This window comes from Hyperolius riggenbachi, chromosome 8 (assembly GCF_040937935.1).
Source record: "Hyperolius riggenbachi isolate aHypRig1 chromosome 8, aHypRig1.pri, whole genome shotgun sequence".
Taxonomy (NCBI): domain Eukaryota; kingdom Metazoa; phylum Chordata; class Amphibia; order Anura; family Hyperoliidae; genus Hyperolius; species Hyperolius riggenbachi.
Window position 1 is genome coordinate 229,180,303 of NC_090653.1, and position 17,926 is coordinate 229,198,228.

Here is a 17,926-nt window from a genome sequence, read left to right on the forward strand (position 1 = left end):
AGATATGTATATATAACAAACCTAAAGCATAATTAGCAAAAATTGCACTCATGTTCCTTAGCTCCAGGTCTACCATAAAGTATAAATTACCGTAACAGTATATTAGAAAAAAAAATAATATAAACTTTTAAATTAATGATGAAGGTAACTCAAGATTCTCCAAGCCACATACGTTATGTCCCATTTACACAGCTCTAATGATCACTTGGGCTCAGTGTACCCAGAAGGCTGAACTGCCTGCTGCAATCATTACAGTGTGACCAAGCGTGGACATCCTTACTTATGGCTTCAGGGCATGGGTGACCAGAGGTATTTTTATAGCTCAGATTTTTTTAGACATCCCAGTTTTATTTTATATTTAAATTTAGTTTTAAAGTTTTTACTGTTTCATTGTCTCTGCTCAATGACACCTTCATTGAAGTATGCTAGAGCTAAAATCTATGAATTATTGACACTTTTTATCTCTTTCCAGCTCCAGGAAGCCATTTACTGACAGGAAAATATTTTATCGCTGTAATTACTTATCAGTGAGGGTAATGCTATAGTATGACCCAGTCCCGAACCGGATAGAAAATGTCACTTGCATACCTGATGTTTAACTCTTTCAGGTAGAGAAAGAACAAAAAAGGCACAAGGCATAGTTATTTGTGAGCTTGGCACTATATATACATATGTCTAACTCATCATGTCACATGTCACCTCGGTTGCACTTTAACCTCTTAAGGACCACAGGCTTTACCCCCCTAGAGCCCTTTGTGTCTGCACTGCAGCTAAGATGATTTCTATTGTTAGCATACTCTGATGCAGCTCCTGATCTGGCCACAAAGGGCCTGATTCACAAAGCGGTGCTAACAGTTAGCACCGTGGTGAAAAGCCCTTTATCATGCCTAAACTCTGTTTAGGCATGATAAGTTTAGGTGTGATAAGTTTAGGTGTGATAAGTTTAGGCATGATAAGTTTAGGTGTGATAAGTTTTTAGGCGTGATAAGTTTAAGAACCAACTTGGTTAGCACCGTAGTGCACAGCTGATCAAAAGTTTTGCTCTAGCAAAGTCTGGTGCACTTTGCATAGAGTTTAATGGCGCTGCTTTGCGTGCGGGACTTTGCATGCGATCTAAACTTATCTAAACTTAGCATGCCTAAACTTATCATGCCTAAACTTAGCATGCCTTAACTTATTATGCCTAAACTTATCATGCCTAAACTGAGTTTAGGCATGATAAAAATGGTTATCACGCCTAAAGTCTCTAACTGGGTTAGCACCGCTTTGTGAATCGAGCCCAAAGAGTTTATCTCCAAGCAGCGGGAGGGCATGGGAGAGGTGTGATGATTTATGCTCTCTATCTACTGCTTCCTCCCAGCTCCCTCCTAACTACTTCAAGCATGTGTGATGATGGGATAGGGACAGACACTTGAACAGCAAAACTGTCCTGTCCACGGGAAACTAAGGTTGTGTATTTCAATATTGCAAAAAGTACATATCTATATAGGGAAAAACATTGCTAATTAATGTAAATGTGCTACCATATTCATTAAAAACATATGGAGGGTAAACTGTCTAAAGTGAATGATGTATTGTCCCATTCCCTCCCCATATAAAATGACACAAGAGTAGGATTTGCCTCTCAGTTTTATCCTGACCCTTGCACCACTTATTAGACATACTGACACAAATAAAACCATGATAGGGTTTCCGGTAAAAGACATAGGTACAAAGTAGCGGAATTTGCTGACGGTCCTTTATTTTTATAACCTTGCCTATGATATTAATTCCAATCTTATTAAGAGAACCTGAAAATTACCCTCTGGCATCCAACTTCACAATCAGTCTGACTAAGCCAGAAGCTTTAAATATTTCAGAAACTGTCAAAAAATGGAAAATATGAAACCATCATTTTGATTCACCTGAAATAGGCAGCACGGTGGCATAGTGGATAGCGCTCTCGCCTTGCAGTGCTGAGTCACTGGTTCAAATCCCAGCCAGGGCACTATTTGCATGGAGTTTGTATGTTCTCCGTGTCTGCATGGGTTTCCTCTGGGCGTTGCAGTTTCCTCCTACATCCCAAAATCATACAAATAAGTTAATTGATTTTCCCCAAATTGGCCCTAGATTACGATACATACATTACACGATACATACGTAGACATATGACTATGGTAGGGATTAGATTGTGAGCCCCTCTGAGGGACAGTTAAGTGACAAGACAATATACTCTGTAAAGCGCTGCAGAAGATGTCGGCGCTATATAAATACTAAATAATAATAGCCCCTTATGAGTCATACATTCTGACAAAACACTTAGAGCGGAGCTAACAACTCACGTGACCGGCAGTGAAGTACGCAGAGTGAATGCACGGACGAGCCGAGCGGACGTTGCGATCTGAAATTGGATGGGTGTGAACGTCTGCCCGGGAGCTAACACCCGCAGATCTATGTCCATGCTTGTCTTGATGAAAAGTTTGTAAGTGCAGTTTTATCTTGTTTTATTAAATTGAGACAAATAGAGTTTTATGCTATGAAAGTCTCCTTTGAGTCCTAGTGCTATAGAAGATCGGTGGAGATCCCCCAATGCTTTGCAATCTTACCTCCGGATACTGGAGGATTAAAGGGTGAGTGCGGGAGTGGCCCAGCACAGAATGGTTATTGTGTCTGTCACCTTGCACTTGTATGGTGGAAACACTTCAGGGTGATGGTGGAGGCATAAATTGACTACAGAAATACGCTATGTCACCTCTCCTTGCTTCCTTTATATATCCCTGTGATGGTATGTATCCCAAGAGAAGAGGACTGTGTACCTGATGGTGACGTCAGGGGCGTAGCAATAGGGGTTGCAGAGGTAGCGACCGCATCGGGGCCCTTGGGCCAGAGGGGCCCTGAAGGGCCCTCCCCCAACTACAGTATTAGCTCTCTATTGGTCCTGTGCCCATAATAATGACTTCTATAGATACTTTGCATACTGGTAAATCTTAAGAAACTGTTTCCCATGCTTTTCTTGCACCTCTGACACTGTAGTTGCCATTGGCAGGTTTTGGTGCGCCGTATCAATTGTTATGTATAGAGTGCTTGAGGGGGCCTCATTGTCAAACTTGCACCGGGGCCCACAGCTCCTTAGCTACGCCACTGGGTGACGTCGCCTTGTCTGAGGAACTGAACTGTGCTCTGAGGATTGCTGGGTGATATAGTCCATCTTGTTATCATTATAGACTGAGAGCACGTCCTATATATCTTGAATATTAATAGTATCTCCCGTCCTCAGACAAAACTTTAACCCTACTCAACTTATTTCCACTTATCTAAGTACCCGGAGTATTTTTACACTGCTGTGATTGGATCGAAAGGCCATGACAGACATTAAAGTGAACCTCCGGACTAAAAATCTACTCAGCAGAACTGAAAAGGCTTGGTGTTTCTTTAACAGTTTCACAGCATCAGAACTTTGTTTTTCTTACCAAAGCATCATTTTTAGCTGCATTTTTAGCTAAGCTCCACCCATCAGAGAAGAAAAGCCCGGGCTTTTTTTCCCTGATGCTGTGCAGAGCATGATGGGATTTCCTATGTTGTTGTTCACATTGCCTAGCAACTGGGAGAGGTGCTCAGGACACAGGACAGTTGGAACTGTGTCTCATGCTCCCTGTCACCTTCTTTCAACCAAAAAGATGACTGCCATCATGAAGTCAAACATTTGCCTGTTCTTTTAAAACAGTGTGGATAAGAGATTAGATTACCTATCTATTTTAATTAACATAACTAATGTAACTTAATGACAGTATGTTTGTTCAGGCTGGAGTTCCTCTTTAAATTATATTTATCCAGAAAGTAATATCTTGTGCAAACTATGTCTATTTCACTGCAAATGAACTTAGGTGCCACTCACGATTGTCCTAACGTTTTCTGCATGTGATTTTCCACATGCATGATTTTGTGTTTTAAATTTTTGCATTTTTTGTACAAATTTTTGTGCCCATTGTGATTTTTACATGTCTTTGTATGCAAAATTTTGCATTCTGATTTTTTTTTTCGTGAACACTATTGAAGTATATTTACCTGATAAACCATCTAGTAATCGTTAAAGAGGAACTCCTAAACAAACATACTGTCATTAAGTTACATTAGTTATGTTAATTAACCACTTGAGGACCACAGTCTTTTCGCCCCTTAAAGCGGACCCAAATCAAACATTTTTTTAATAAAAAATATTTAGTTGCACCACTCTGACACATACAAAGATAAATAAACACTCCTTCAAGCCTATGAGCATTTCAGTGCATGCTTTTCACCCTTCTCTTTTCATAACTAGGGCTATACAGGGGGCAGCCATTAGCAATCCCTCCATTACCGGACACCACCTATTCTACCAGTTTGCCGGAAAAATCCCGGAAATTTGAAAGGAAGGGAGGAGTTCCTCCAATAAATGTAAAATATTTTATATTTGTCATCATGCAGCTGAAAAAAGGCTGCTATTTATTATTATAATTTAGAAAATAGATTTTATTTCTGAAATCTTGTATTTTTAATTTGGGTCCACTTTAAGGACCAGAGCCTTTTTCTCCATTCATACCACTGCAGCTTTCACGGTTTATTGCTCGGTCATACAACCTACCACCTAAATTAATTTTACCTCCTTTTCTTGTCACTAATACAGCTTTCTTTTGGTGCTATTTAATTGCTGCTGCGAGTTTTACTTTTTATTATATTCATTAAAAAAGACATGAATTTTGTCAAAACAATTATTTTTTTTAACTTTCTGTGCTGACATTTTTCAAATAAAGTAAAATTTCCTATACATTTTAGCGCGAAAGTTATTCTGCTACACGTCTTTGATAAAAAAAAAAAACATTCAGTGTATATTTATTGGATTGGGTAAAAGTTATAGCGTTTACAAACTACGGTGCCAAAAGTGAATTTTCCCATTTTCAAGCATCTCTGACTTTTCTGCCCACCTGTCAGGTTTCATGAGGGGCTAAAATTCCAGGATAGTATAAATACCCCCCAAATGACCCCATTTTGGAAAGAAGACATCCCAAAGTATTCACAAAGAGGCATGGTGAGTTCATAGAAGATTTTATTTTTTGTCAAAAAATAGTGAGATTGAGAGTACAAGTAGGTATGACCCGATTGAACACAAATCACAAAAGATAAATACTATATCACATCTCATTTTATTAATCCAAATACATATTAACGTTAAAAAATAACAATGTTAAAAATGTACCCGCCCCAACTCCCACAACCCCCCCAGGGACATGGATACTCAACTACCTGACCCAGTCTAGCTAAGAGAAATGATGTGCCACTAAACCGCTTGGAAAATACCCCAGCTGTACAGCTCCTCTTTGAAAAATAGGTTATCATAAGTTCACTTAATCAACGGAAAAAATTCCTTTTGAAGTTTCGGTTCAGCGCTATAGTGGGCAGTCACTTGAAATGATCCACTGACGGCTAGTGTGCGATCACATCACCAACCCCAGCATAGTACAGTCCCAGCAAATCCAGTATAGGTGCAGATATGTGTTGGATATATGTGGCAGTGGGCTGGTTAGCTTGAAGCAAGAAGCTTGAAAAAGCAGTTCTATGCAGACCAGGGTTAGTATAGCAGAAGAGTCATATAAGCAGCAGCAGCCAACAAAAAGAAGCAGTCCAGCTTTGCAGGAAGCAAGTCTAGTGAACATACATAGACATGACTTGTCTGTATAGCCTCAGCTTGATTCACCATCAGCAACAAAGCACCATGCTGAATGCACAACACTAAGGTACACTAAAGTTCTCTTGTCACAGCACAAACAAGGGCCATTAGTCCAGCCAGCAAGGTAGACCAGATTGGTCATTCAAAAGAGTCCATGTCAGGACAGCCAACTCCATGAAGCTGACAAGCAGGCAAAGCAAGAGTGTAGGCAGACATGCTGATATGCTGAACCGAGGTTTGTGTCCAAAGGGCTGGCTTACGTGTCCCGGAGATGGTGCTGGTGATGGACAATGGATCTGCTGAATCAAGCTGCAAAGTAGGTAGCCAGAGAGGCCCAGGACTGGAGCTGAGTCCACGTGTGGGAGAGTGATGGAGGTCGAGACGCAGCACATGCGCCCTCGACCGGTTTCGCCGGACTTCCGGCTTCCACAGGAGGTTGTGCGTCACACCAAAAACCTTCCCCTGCTGGGGATCTTGTACCCCCGCCGTCAGCCAACGTCACTGATGGGCCTGCCACGCCCGCCCCCACCAGCGGCCAATGCCGGGCGGATGGACGGGGCAGGCAGACGCGACGGCAGATCACCATAGTAACCAGCCGGCGCGTCCGCCAAGCCCCGCCCAGCCGCCCGAACGTCACACACGGGGCGGCCGGGGCGGGCGGACATCGCGGCAAGGAGCAGCCAGGCCGACAAGCAGACCCCGTACCACCCCAAGACCACCACGTCCGCCAAGCCCAGACCACCAGATTTTATTTTTTGTCACAAGTTAGCGGAAAATGAGACTTTGTGACAAAAAAAAATAATAAAAAAAAATTCCATTTCTGCACACTTGTGAAAAAAAAAAAATGAAATCTGCCACGGACTCACCATAGCCCTCTCTGAATACCTTGAAGTATCTACTTTCCAAAATGGGGCCATTTGTGGGGTGTATTTACTGTCCTGGCATTTTGGGGGGTGCTCATACCCATGCTGGGTGGGAGAAATCTCTCTGAAAATGGACAATTGTGTGTAAAAAAAAATCAAAAGATTGTCATTTACAGAGAAATTTCTCCCACCCAGCATGGGTATGTGTAAAAATACACCCCAAAACACATTATACTACTTCTCCTGAGTACAGCAATACCACATGTGTGACCCCTTTTTGCAGCCTAGGTGCGCTAAGGGGCCCAACGTCCAATGAGCACCTTTAGGATTTCACAGGTCATTTTGAGAAATTTCGTTTCAAGACTACTCCTCACGGTTTAGGGCCCCTAAAATGCCAGGACAGTATAGGAACCCCACAAATGACCCCATTTTAGAAAGACACCCCAAGGTATTCCGTTAGTAGTATGAGGAGTTCATAGAAGATTTTATTTTTTGTCACAAGTTAGCAGAAAATGACACTTTGTGAAAAAAACCAATAAAAATTAATTTCCACTAACTTGTGACAAAAAATAAAATCTTCTATGAACTCAGCGTACTACTAACGGAATACCTTGGGGTGTCTTCTGTCTAAAATGTGGTCATTTGTGGGGTTCCTATACTGTCCTGGCATTTTAGGGGCCCTAAACCGTGAGGAGTAGTCTTGAAAACAAATGTCTCAAAATGACCCTTGAAATTCTAAAGGTACTCATTGGACTTTGGGCCCCTTAGCGCAGTTAGGGTGCAAAAAAGTGCCACACATGGGGTATCGCCGTACTCAGGAGAAGTAGTAGAATGTGTTTTGGGGTGTATTTTTACACATACCAATGCTGGGTGGGAGAAATATCTCTGCAAATGACAATTTTTTTTTTATTTTTTTTTACACACAATTGTCCATTTACAGAGATATTTCTACCACCCAGCATGGGTATGTGTAAAAATACACCCCAAAACACATTATACTACTTCTCCTGAGTACGGCGATACCACATGTGTGGCACTTTTTTGCACCCTAACTGCGCTAAGGGGCCCAAAGTCCAATGAGTGCCTTTAGGATTTCACAGGTCATTTTGAGAAATTTTGTTTCAAGACTACTCCTAACGGTTTAGGGCCCCTAAAATGCCAGGACAGTATAGGAACCCCACAAATGACCACATTTTATAAAGAAGACACCCCAAGGTATTCCGTTAGTAGTATGGGGAGTTCATAGAAGATTTTATTTTTTGTCACAAGTTAGCGTAAAATGACACTTTGTGAAAAAAAACCAATAAAAATCAATTTCTGCTAACTTGTGACAAAAAATAAAATCTCCTATGAACTCACCGTACTACTAACGGAATACCTTGGGGTGTCTTCTTTATAAAATGGGGTCATTTGTTGGGTTCCTATACTGTCCTGGCATTTTAGGGGCCCTAAACCGTGAGGAGTAGTCTTAAAACGAAATTTCTCAAAATGACGTGTGAAATCCTAAAGGTACTCATTGGACTTTGGGCCCCTTAGCGTAGTCAGGGTGCAAAAAAGTGCCACACATGTGGTATCGCCGCACTCGGGAGAAGTAGTCTAATGTGTTTTGGGGTGTATTTTTACACATACCCATGCTGGGTGCGAGAAATATCTCTGTAAATGGACAATTGTGTGTAAAAAAATAAAAAAAATTGTCATTTACAGAGATATTTCTCCCACCCAGCATGGGTATATGTAAAAATACACCACAAAACACATTATACTACTTCTACTGAGTACGGCAATACCACATGTGTGGCACTTTTTTGCATCCTAACTGTTCTAAGGGGCCCAAAGTCCAATGAGCACCTTCAGGCTTTACAGGGGTGCTTACAATTTAGCACCCCCCCCCCCCCACTTGCCAGGACAGTTAACAAACCCCACAAACGACCCCATTTTGGAAAGAATACACGCTAAGGTATTCCATGAGGGCCATGGTGAGTTCATAGAAAATTTTATTTTTTTGTCACAAGTTAGCGGAAAATGACATTTTTGTGAAAAACCACAATTTCTGCTAACTTGTGACAAAAAATAAAATATTCTATGAACTCACCATGCACCTAACGGAATACTTTGGGGTGTCCTCTTTCCAAAATGGCATCATTCGTGGGGTCTGTCCTGGCATTTTAGGGTCTCTGCAATCATTACATGTATGGCCAGTATTAGGAGTTTCTGCTATACTCCTTATATTGGGCATAAGGGTAATGCACTCTGGGCTGAAAGGAAAAATGAACATTAAACAATCAATCAATCAATGTGGATGAAAAAATATCTGCCAAAAAAATTTGAAAAAAAAAAAAAAAGAGGGGAAGGCGTCTGCCACGACATAGGAGCTGCCGCCCCAAAAATCCAAACCCACCAGCTCGTATGCCCTGGCAAACCTGATTTATCCATTCACACCGGTCGATGTGGATGAACAAATCATTGCCAGAGTTCTTTTTTGATACAAAGTGCTTGCCAAAGCGTATGAACCCCAACACCACTCCTCGGCCCATATGCCTCGGCAAACGTATCTTTTTGACTGCGGAGGAGAAATCTCGTCCTGCAGCGCTGCATGCACCGATTTTGTGTAACCTGACAGACGCGTAATGTTCTGTCAGGATGCACCATCAGTGCTGCAGCTGGTTAGTCGTTCGCTGGGTCCACCTGGAAGGTTATTGGATGGAAAAAGAGAAAAAAAATACAAGAAAAAAACAAAAAACAAGCAAGCAGCAAAGCAATTACTTCATTAACATTAATAAACTTTGAACTTTTTTAATAAAAACCTTAACATTGCAAACCAAACATTAACTACTTTGCTTACCTGTTTTTTTTTTTGTTTTGTTTTTTTTTACTTACCTCCCGAGGACAAACCTCTCCTCCCCCATGGGACAATGTGCGACGTGCAAATCGTACAGAGTTGTGGCGAAGTACATTACGCATTTTGTCCCAAGTGAAAGGAGAGGTTTCTGGCAGCCCTATGTATTACGATCTCTCGAAACCAGATGTTTGGTTTCACACTGCATATTGACATATCCGGTGGGTCGAGCCCGCCGCACCGTATCGTCCAAAACAGACCTTCAGGGAATACCACAAGAGTAGCATTCGGCCTAGTAATGAACTGCGTCGCCATAGACTAACATGACTTCCGGGCCGATCGATATTGCCACAGAAGCCACGCAGTAACGTAGGCATGCACTAGCATTAAGTCAAGCACTTCCGGCGTAGGGGCGGACCGCAAAGTGTGACTTTCGCTAGGAATTTTGCCCTAACGCATCGCAGCAGTGTGAAATAGCACTGAGAGACCCTTGTGTGCCTACCGCTGTGTTTGGAGTTCTTTACTCTCTAATAGTGTACCTGCTCATGGTACCTCTCAAAACACTCCCCTAGGCATAGGCCAGGCTGGTCAGGACAGGTGGGACAATAAACAGTGGTGTCACGCCTTATTCCAGCCCTGCTGCAGACACGACAACGTTTTCTTCGGATTCGGTGACCTGGGGTACTCGGAATTGGATAGGCGTAATGCCTTCCATGCAGCCGGCTAGTTGCATCTTGGGGTTGGGCCACGGTACCTCCTGGATACAGGAGTTCCATCACGATCTGTTTATGAAATTAAATAAACGATCCAGTTCTCCCAGCCTTATTATTATTATTTATTAGATTTATATAGCGCCAACATATTACGCAGCGCTGTACAATAAATAGGATTACAGACAATGATAACAGGGTTGACAGAACAATACAGGTAACAGACCATAGATACAACAATACAGGTAATAGCAATAAGATACTCAACACAATGCAGATAATAGTACAATGCCAGATCATAAACTGGAATGGTAGTGGTAAAAAATTACCAGTTCCAAATTCTGGGTAAAGTGCACACAGTCAAGTATGATACACAAGGGAAGAGGGCCCTGCCAAAGGCTTACAATCTAGAGAGAGGGGCTGGTGACACAAAGCTGTAGAGAACAAAGCTGTAGAGAACAAAGCTGTTGTAAATTGCCAATTGAATGAGGTAAAAGACACTTTTTTATACCAGCGTCTTGTTTTTCGGGCAACTAAATAGGGCGCTAACCTCTGGTCATTGAAGTCCACCCCTCCCATGTTAGTATTATTCTCATGGACGACAAGGGGTTTTTCAATGACCTCAGTTCGCCGTTGAATTTCAACTGTCCTGTTTGAGTGAATGGTGGACAGGAAGTAAACCTCACTCTTGTCCTTCCATTTCACAGCGAGCAGGTCGTCAGCACACAAGGCGGCCCTCTGCCCCCGTTCAAATCTGTTGGTAATGAGCCATTGGGGGAAGCCCCGGCGACTAGGCCGCACGGTGCCACAGCATCGGATTTTTTCTATTTTTAAGTGCTGAAAGAGGGCCACACTTGTGTAATAATTGTCCACAAAAATATGGTACCCCTTCTGGAACAAGGGTGACACCAAGTCCCACACAACCTTTCCACTGCTCCCCAGGTAGTCAGGGCATCCGACCGGCTCCAATTTTGAGTCTTTTCCCTCATAGACCCTAAAATAAGATGTATAGCCTGTGGCCCTTTCACAGAACTTATACAGTTTCACCCCATACCGGGCGCGCTTGCTTGGGATGTACTGTTTGATGCGAAGGCGCCCGGTAAAACGTATGAGGGACTCGTCTACGCAGATGTCCTGGTCAGGGGTATAAGCATCTGCAAATCTGGATGACAGGTGGTCTATAAGGGGTCGAATTTTGTGGAGCCGGTCAAAAGCAGGGGGGTCACTTCGATGACAGGTTTCGTTGTTATTGAAGTGCAGGAAGCGCAGGATGTTCTCAAATCGTGTCCTGGACATGGCAGCAGAGTACAGGGGAACATGATATGCTGGGTCCGTAGACCAATAAGACCGCAACACATTCTGCTTTACTAGTCCCGTGTGAAGGAGAAGGCCCCAAAAAAATTTAATTTCGGAAACTTGGGCTGGTTTCCACCGAAAAGGCTGGGCAAGGAACTTTTCCGGATTGGCGGTTATATATATATACGGTTGGTCTCTGCCACAATTAAGTCTAAGAGATCCTGGGTGAAGAACAGATAGAAAAAGTCTAGGGCTGATCCTAGATTATCTGTCTCCACCTGGACTCCAGACTGGGCGGTGAAAGGGGGAAGTATGGGTGCGGCGGAATCAGGGGATTGCCAATTTGGGTTTGTCAGCACCTCTGGTAAACTAGGGGTAGTACGGGCCCGTCTTCTTGGTGGCTGCGACTGGGATCTTACTGCACGTGCCACCGAACCAGTTTCAACTTCCATGCTGGTGCTCGCCACTTCACCACGGTCTACGGAAGTACTGGTGCTAGGTCCAGGAGATGTTGTGCTGCTGGTGCCTGCCCCACCATGAAATCTCAGACCAGCACGAACACCACTCTGCTGCCCTTGAGGCCGATCCTGCGCCACCTGCGGTCCAACAACATGAAGTGTGGTACGCCTGGCTCTAGCCGGGACCTCAACCTCGTCATTACTATCGGTCAGTGAGCCACTGCTCAATTCAGGTTCAAACTCTGACCCGGAAGATTCGTCGAATGAGGCGTCCCAATCGTCCTCATCCGACTGGGCCATGTACCTGAGAACATCATCATCGGAATACCACTTTCTTGCCATGGTGGGCTGCTAAATTTAGGGGGTATTCCTCTGAGACTACCCAGAAAAAAAAAGAGCACCTACCTAGCAAAAGGGAGTATTTGAGAGGTAGAAAGCTGTGGTCACTGAGTTTTGATAAAAATAAATAAATCAAAACTGAGGTTTACAGTGCCACAGCTATTGTACAGTGTTTTTTGCAGTGATCAGAAAAAAAATTCTGTCACTGCGGTGGGGCGGGCTGAACGCAAGTACAGGCGAACGATCAGGCCTGATCGGGCAAACACTGCATTTTTTGTGGATCCTAGTGACCCTAATAGGTCTGACTGCGATCAGTAATGATCACTTACAGATACTATATAGTACCAATGTTGATTAGCGACAGTGATGACGCTAATTAGTGACTGTGGTGCAGTGGGCTGAGCACTAACTGACACTTACAAAGGGGCCTAGCTAACTGGCCTAACTGCTAACACTAGTGATACTAAAAAAGTGACAGTTTTCACTGATCACTGTTTTTAGATCACTAGGATAGTGACAGGGGGGTGGTGGCGAGTGGGGAATCAGAGGCAATCAGAAACAATCACAGGACAATCAAAGGCAATCGCAGGCCAATCACAGGGCACTCAATTCACGGGACAATCAAAGCCAATCACGGGACAATCAAAGCCAATCACAGGGCAATCAAACCAATCACGGCACAATTAAAGCCAATCACGGGACAATCAAAGCCAATCACAGGCCAATCAAAGCCAATCACAGGCCAATCACAGGGCAATCACAGGCCAATCACAGGGCAATCACAGGGCAATCAAACCAACCACGGCACAATCAAAGCCGATCACAGGCCAATCAAAGCCAATAAAAACACACGATTGGTTCGCACGATGGCCAGGGGCCCCGGACCTCTCTCACTGGCCGGGGCCCCAAGGCCAATGCGCGATACCTGGAGGGGAGTGCAGGTGGGCCTGGACCTCTCACACCCAGGCTCTGGACCTCTCACATCCAGAAAACCCACCAACACTGCCTCCATACTGAATGCTAAATTCGACACACACAAGCAATAGAACACAGCAATACATGCATGCAGCTCCATTTAAGTCGTCAGCAGGTGCTCGTCAGCCAATCAGGATGCACTGTCATACACCCTTTACCTGCCATACCACATCTAGCAGCCATTAGCATTCAGGTGGGAGGCTTCAGTTGGACGCAAATCGCAAGATTGCGTCACTAGCAGGACCGCCCCGTGCAGGCATCCCTCCCACAGGGGTCCCTCCCTAACCGCTCACCTGTCTGCCATGTCCTAGAGCTGAAAAAAAAAACGTTTAAAAACACACGATTGATTCGCACGATGGCCAGGGGCCCCGGACCTCTCTCACTGGCCGGGGCCCCAAGGCCAATGCGCGATACCTGGAGGGGAGTGCAGGTGGGCCTGGACCTCTCACACCCAGGCTCTGGACCTCTCACATCCAGAAAACCCACCAACACTGCCTCCATACTGAATGCTAAATTCGACACACACAAGCAATAGAACACAGCAATACATGCATGCAGCTACATTTAAGTCGTCAGCAGGTGCTCGTCAGCCAATCAGGATGCACTGTCATACACCCTTTACCTGCCATACCACATCTAGCAGCCATTAGCATTCAGGTGGGAGGCTTCAGTTGGACGCAAATCGCAAGATTGCGTCGCTAGCAGGACCGCCCCGTGCAGGCATCCCTCCCACAGGGGTCCCTCCCTAACCGCTCACCTGTCTGCCATGTCCTAGAGCTAAAAAAAAAAACGTTTAAAAACACACGATTGGTTCGCACGATGGCCAGGGGCCCCGGACCTCTCTCACTGGCCGGGGCCCCAAGGCCAATGCGCGATACCTGGAGGGGAGTGCAGGTGGGCCTGGACCTCTCACACCCAGGCTCTGGACCTCTCACATCCAGAAAACCCACCAACACTGCCTCCATACTGAATGCTAAATTCGACACACACAAGCAATAGAACACAGCAATACATGCATGCAGCTACATTTAAGTCGTCAGCAGGTGCTCGTCAGCCAATCAGGATGCACTGTCATACACCCTTTACCTGCCATACCACATCTAGCAGCCATTAGCATTCAGGTGGGAGGCTTCAGTTGGATGCAAATCGCAAGATTGCGTCGCTAGCAGGACCGCCCCGTGCAGGCATCCCTCCCACAGGGGTCCCTCCCTAACCGCTCACCTGTCTGCCATGTCCTAGAGCTGAAAAAAAAACGTTTAAAAACACACGATTGGTTCGCACGATGGCCAGGGGCCCTGACCTCTCACTGGCCGGGGCCCCAAGGCCAATGCGCGATACCTGGAGGGGAGTGCAGGTGGGCCTGGACCTCTCACACCCAGGCTCTGGACCTCTCACATCCAGAAAACCCACCAACACTGCCTCCATACTGAATGCTAAATTCGACACACACAAGCAATAGAACACAGCAATACATGCATGCAGCTACATTTAAGTCGTCAGCAGGTGCTCGTCAGCCAATCAGGATGCACTGTCATACACCCTTTACCTGCCATACCACATCTAGCAGCCATTAGCATTCTTGCGATTCTTGCGATCCTGATTGCGATTTGCGTCCAACTGAAGCCTCCCACCTGAATGCTAATGGCTGCTAGATGTGGTATGGCAGGTAAAGGGTGTATGACAGTGCATCCTGATTGGCTGACGAGCACCTGCTGACGACTTAAATGTAGCTGCATGCATGTATTGCTGTGTTCTATTGCTTGTGTGTGTCGAATTTAGCATTCAGTATGGAGGCAGTGTTGGTGGGTTTTCTGGATGTGAGAGGTCCAGAGCCTGGGTGTGAGGGGTCCAGGCCCACCTGCACTCCCCTCCAGGTATCGCGCATTGGCCTTGGGGCCCCGGCCAGTGAGAGAGGTCCGGGGCCCCTGGCCATCGTGCGAACCAATCGTGTGTTTTTAAACGTTTTTTTTCAGCTCTAGGACATGGCAGACAGGTGAGCAGTTAGGGAGGGACCCCTGTGGGAGGGATGCCTGCACGGGGCGGTCCTGCTAGCGACGCAATCTTGCGATTTGCGTCCAACTGAAGCCTCCCACCTGAATGCTAATGGCTGCTAGATGTGGTATGGCAGGTAAAGGGTGTATGACAGTGCATCCTGATTGGCTGACGAGCACCTGCTGACGACTTAAATGTAGCTGCATGCATGTATTGCTGTGTTCTATTGCTTGTGTGTGTCAATCAAAGCCAATCACAGGCCAATCACAGGGCAATCACAGGGCAATCAAACCAATCACGGCACAATCAAAGCCGATCACGGGACAATCAAAGCCGATCATGGGACAATCAAAGCCAATCACAGGCCAATCAAAGCCAATCACAGGCCAATCACAGGGCAATCACAGGGCAATCACAGGGCAATCACGGGACAATCAAAGCCAATCACGGGACAATCAAATACAATTACAGCACAATGAAATTGAATGTCAGCACAATGAAATTGAATGTCAGCACAATCAAATACAATTACAGCAAAATCAAATACAATGCACTGGGAAGGTGATGGGGGGGGGGGGGGGAGGGTGGGTCTGAGGGCGATCTGAGGGTGTGGGGGGTTGACTAGGTGCCCGCACTGGGCAGAATGGGTCCTGATCTGGTGGGTGGCAGACACAGGTGGTGACGATAGGAGATCAGTGAGGGATTACAGGGGAGAATAGATGTAAACAATGCACTGGGGAGGTTATCAGGAGGGGGGGTCTGAGGGCAATCTGTGGGTCTGGGTGGGTGGTCAGGTGCCCCCAAGGGACAGTTTAGGGTCTGCGCTGATGGGTGGAGGTGACAAGGGGTGATAGACAGGTGATAGATGGGTGATAGACAGGTGATCAGTGGGTAAGGCAGCTATACAGCTGTATACAGTATATAGGGGGGTGGTCTGGGAGGGGTGTCTGGGGGGGATTTGAGGGTAGGGGGGGTGATCAGGGGACCCTAGGGGGCAGTTAGGGACCTAATCTAGGGGATAGCGTCGGCAGTAAGTGGCAGGGAGTGATTGATGGGTATTTAGGTGGGTGCTAGGGTGCAGATACTGGTGTGCTGGGGTGGTCAGGGGGGGTTCTGAGGGCTGGGGTGGGTGATCGGGGGGTCTGTGTGGGTGAGAAGTGTGTCTTTATACTTAACAGTAAGGCTGCCTGTCCTCTCTGATGGTCCGACGACGCAGTGACCATCAGCGGAGGAGGCAGCCAGTATAATACACTTTGTTACAATAACAAAGTGTATTATACTCCTCTGATTGGCCCGATAGCCGCATTTAAAACCTGCCGGCGCTGCTAATTGGCCGGCGGGTTTCCGAGCAGGGTGGGCGGAGCCTATCGCCGCACAGCCACTGCTGATGCCGCCCCCGCCGATGGGCGTATTGCGGTCGTTTGGGCCCAGTCTTTGCCGCCGCCCATCGGCTAGGGGCGGTCCTCAAGTGGTTAAAATAAATAGGTAATATAATCTCTTACCCTCACACTGTTTTAAAAGAACAGGCAAATGTTTGATTTCATGATGGCAGCCATCTTTTTGGTTGAAAGGAGGTGACAGGGAGCATGAGACACAATTCCAACTGTCCTGTGTCCTGAGCACCTCTCCCAGTTGCTAGGCAACGTGAACAACAACATAGGAAATCCCATCATGCTCTGCATAGCATCAAGAAAAAAAAGCCTGGGCTGTTTTTCTTTGATGGGTGGAGCTTAGCTAAAAATGATGCTTTAGTAAGAAAAACAAAGTTCTGATGCTGTGAAACTGTTAAAGAAACACCAAGCCTTTTCAGTTCTGCTGAGTAGATTTTTAGTCCGGAGGTTTACTTTTAAATTGAGATGAAAATTTGGTGCAAATTTTCTTGGTTTCCATTGACTTGCATTGAAATACAAATCGCACATCACACACATAAAAATGCAGACCTGCCATCCGGATTTTAAATGCAGGAAATTAGCAAATGCAAATTCACACAAAATCAAAAATACAATGCAATGCCATTGAGATACATCACATGTACATGTGAGGGAACAGGCTGGTGTTGTACTTTGTTCTCTGGTTGAACTCGATGGACGTATTTCATTTTTCAACCCAAATAACTATACTATATATGTTTTTGCAAATCGCATGCAAATTAGTGTTGGGCGAACATCTAGATGTTCGGGTTCGGGCCGAACAGGCCGAACATGGCCGCGATGTTCGGGTGTTCGACCCGAACTCCGAACATAATGGAAGTCAATGGGGACCCGAACTTTTGTGGTTTGTAAAGCCTCCTTACATGCTACATACCCCAAATTTACAGGGTATGTGCACCTTGGGAGTGGGTACAAGAGGAAAAAAAAATTAGCAAAAAGAGCTTATAGTTTTTGAGAAAATCGATTTTAAAGTTTCAAAGGGAAAACTGTCTTTTAAATGCGGGAAATGTCTGTTTTCTTTGCACAGGTAACATGCTTTTTGTCGGCATGCAGTCATAAATGTAATACATATAAGAGGTTCCAGGAAAAGGGACCGGTAACGCTAACCCAGCAGCAGCACACGTGATGGAACAGGAGGAGGCGCAGGAGGAGAAGGCCACGCTTTGTGAGACACAACAACCCCGGCCTTGCATGAGGGCAAGAAGCGTGCGGATAGCATGCTTTGTACCGCCATGCAGTCATAAATGTAATAAAGATAAGAGGTTCCATAAACAAGGACCGGCAACGCTAACCCAGCAGCAGCAGACGTGATGGAACAGGAGGAGGCGCAGGAGGAGAAGGCCA

At 45.4% G+C, this 17,926-nt stretch overlaps 1 protein-coding gene across 2 annotated transcripts in view; it reads left to right on the forward strand.

Moving 5' to 3' along the window:
- The window catches only part of WHRN (whirlin), a 384,594-nt gene that overhangs the window by 86,033 nt on the left and 280,635 nt on the right, over nucleotides 1-17,926 (forward strand). The window lies entirely within an intron of this gene.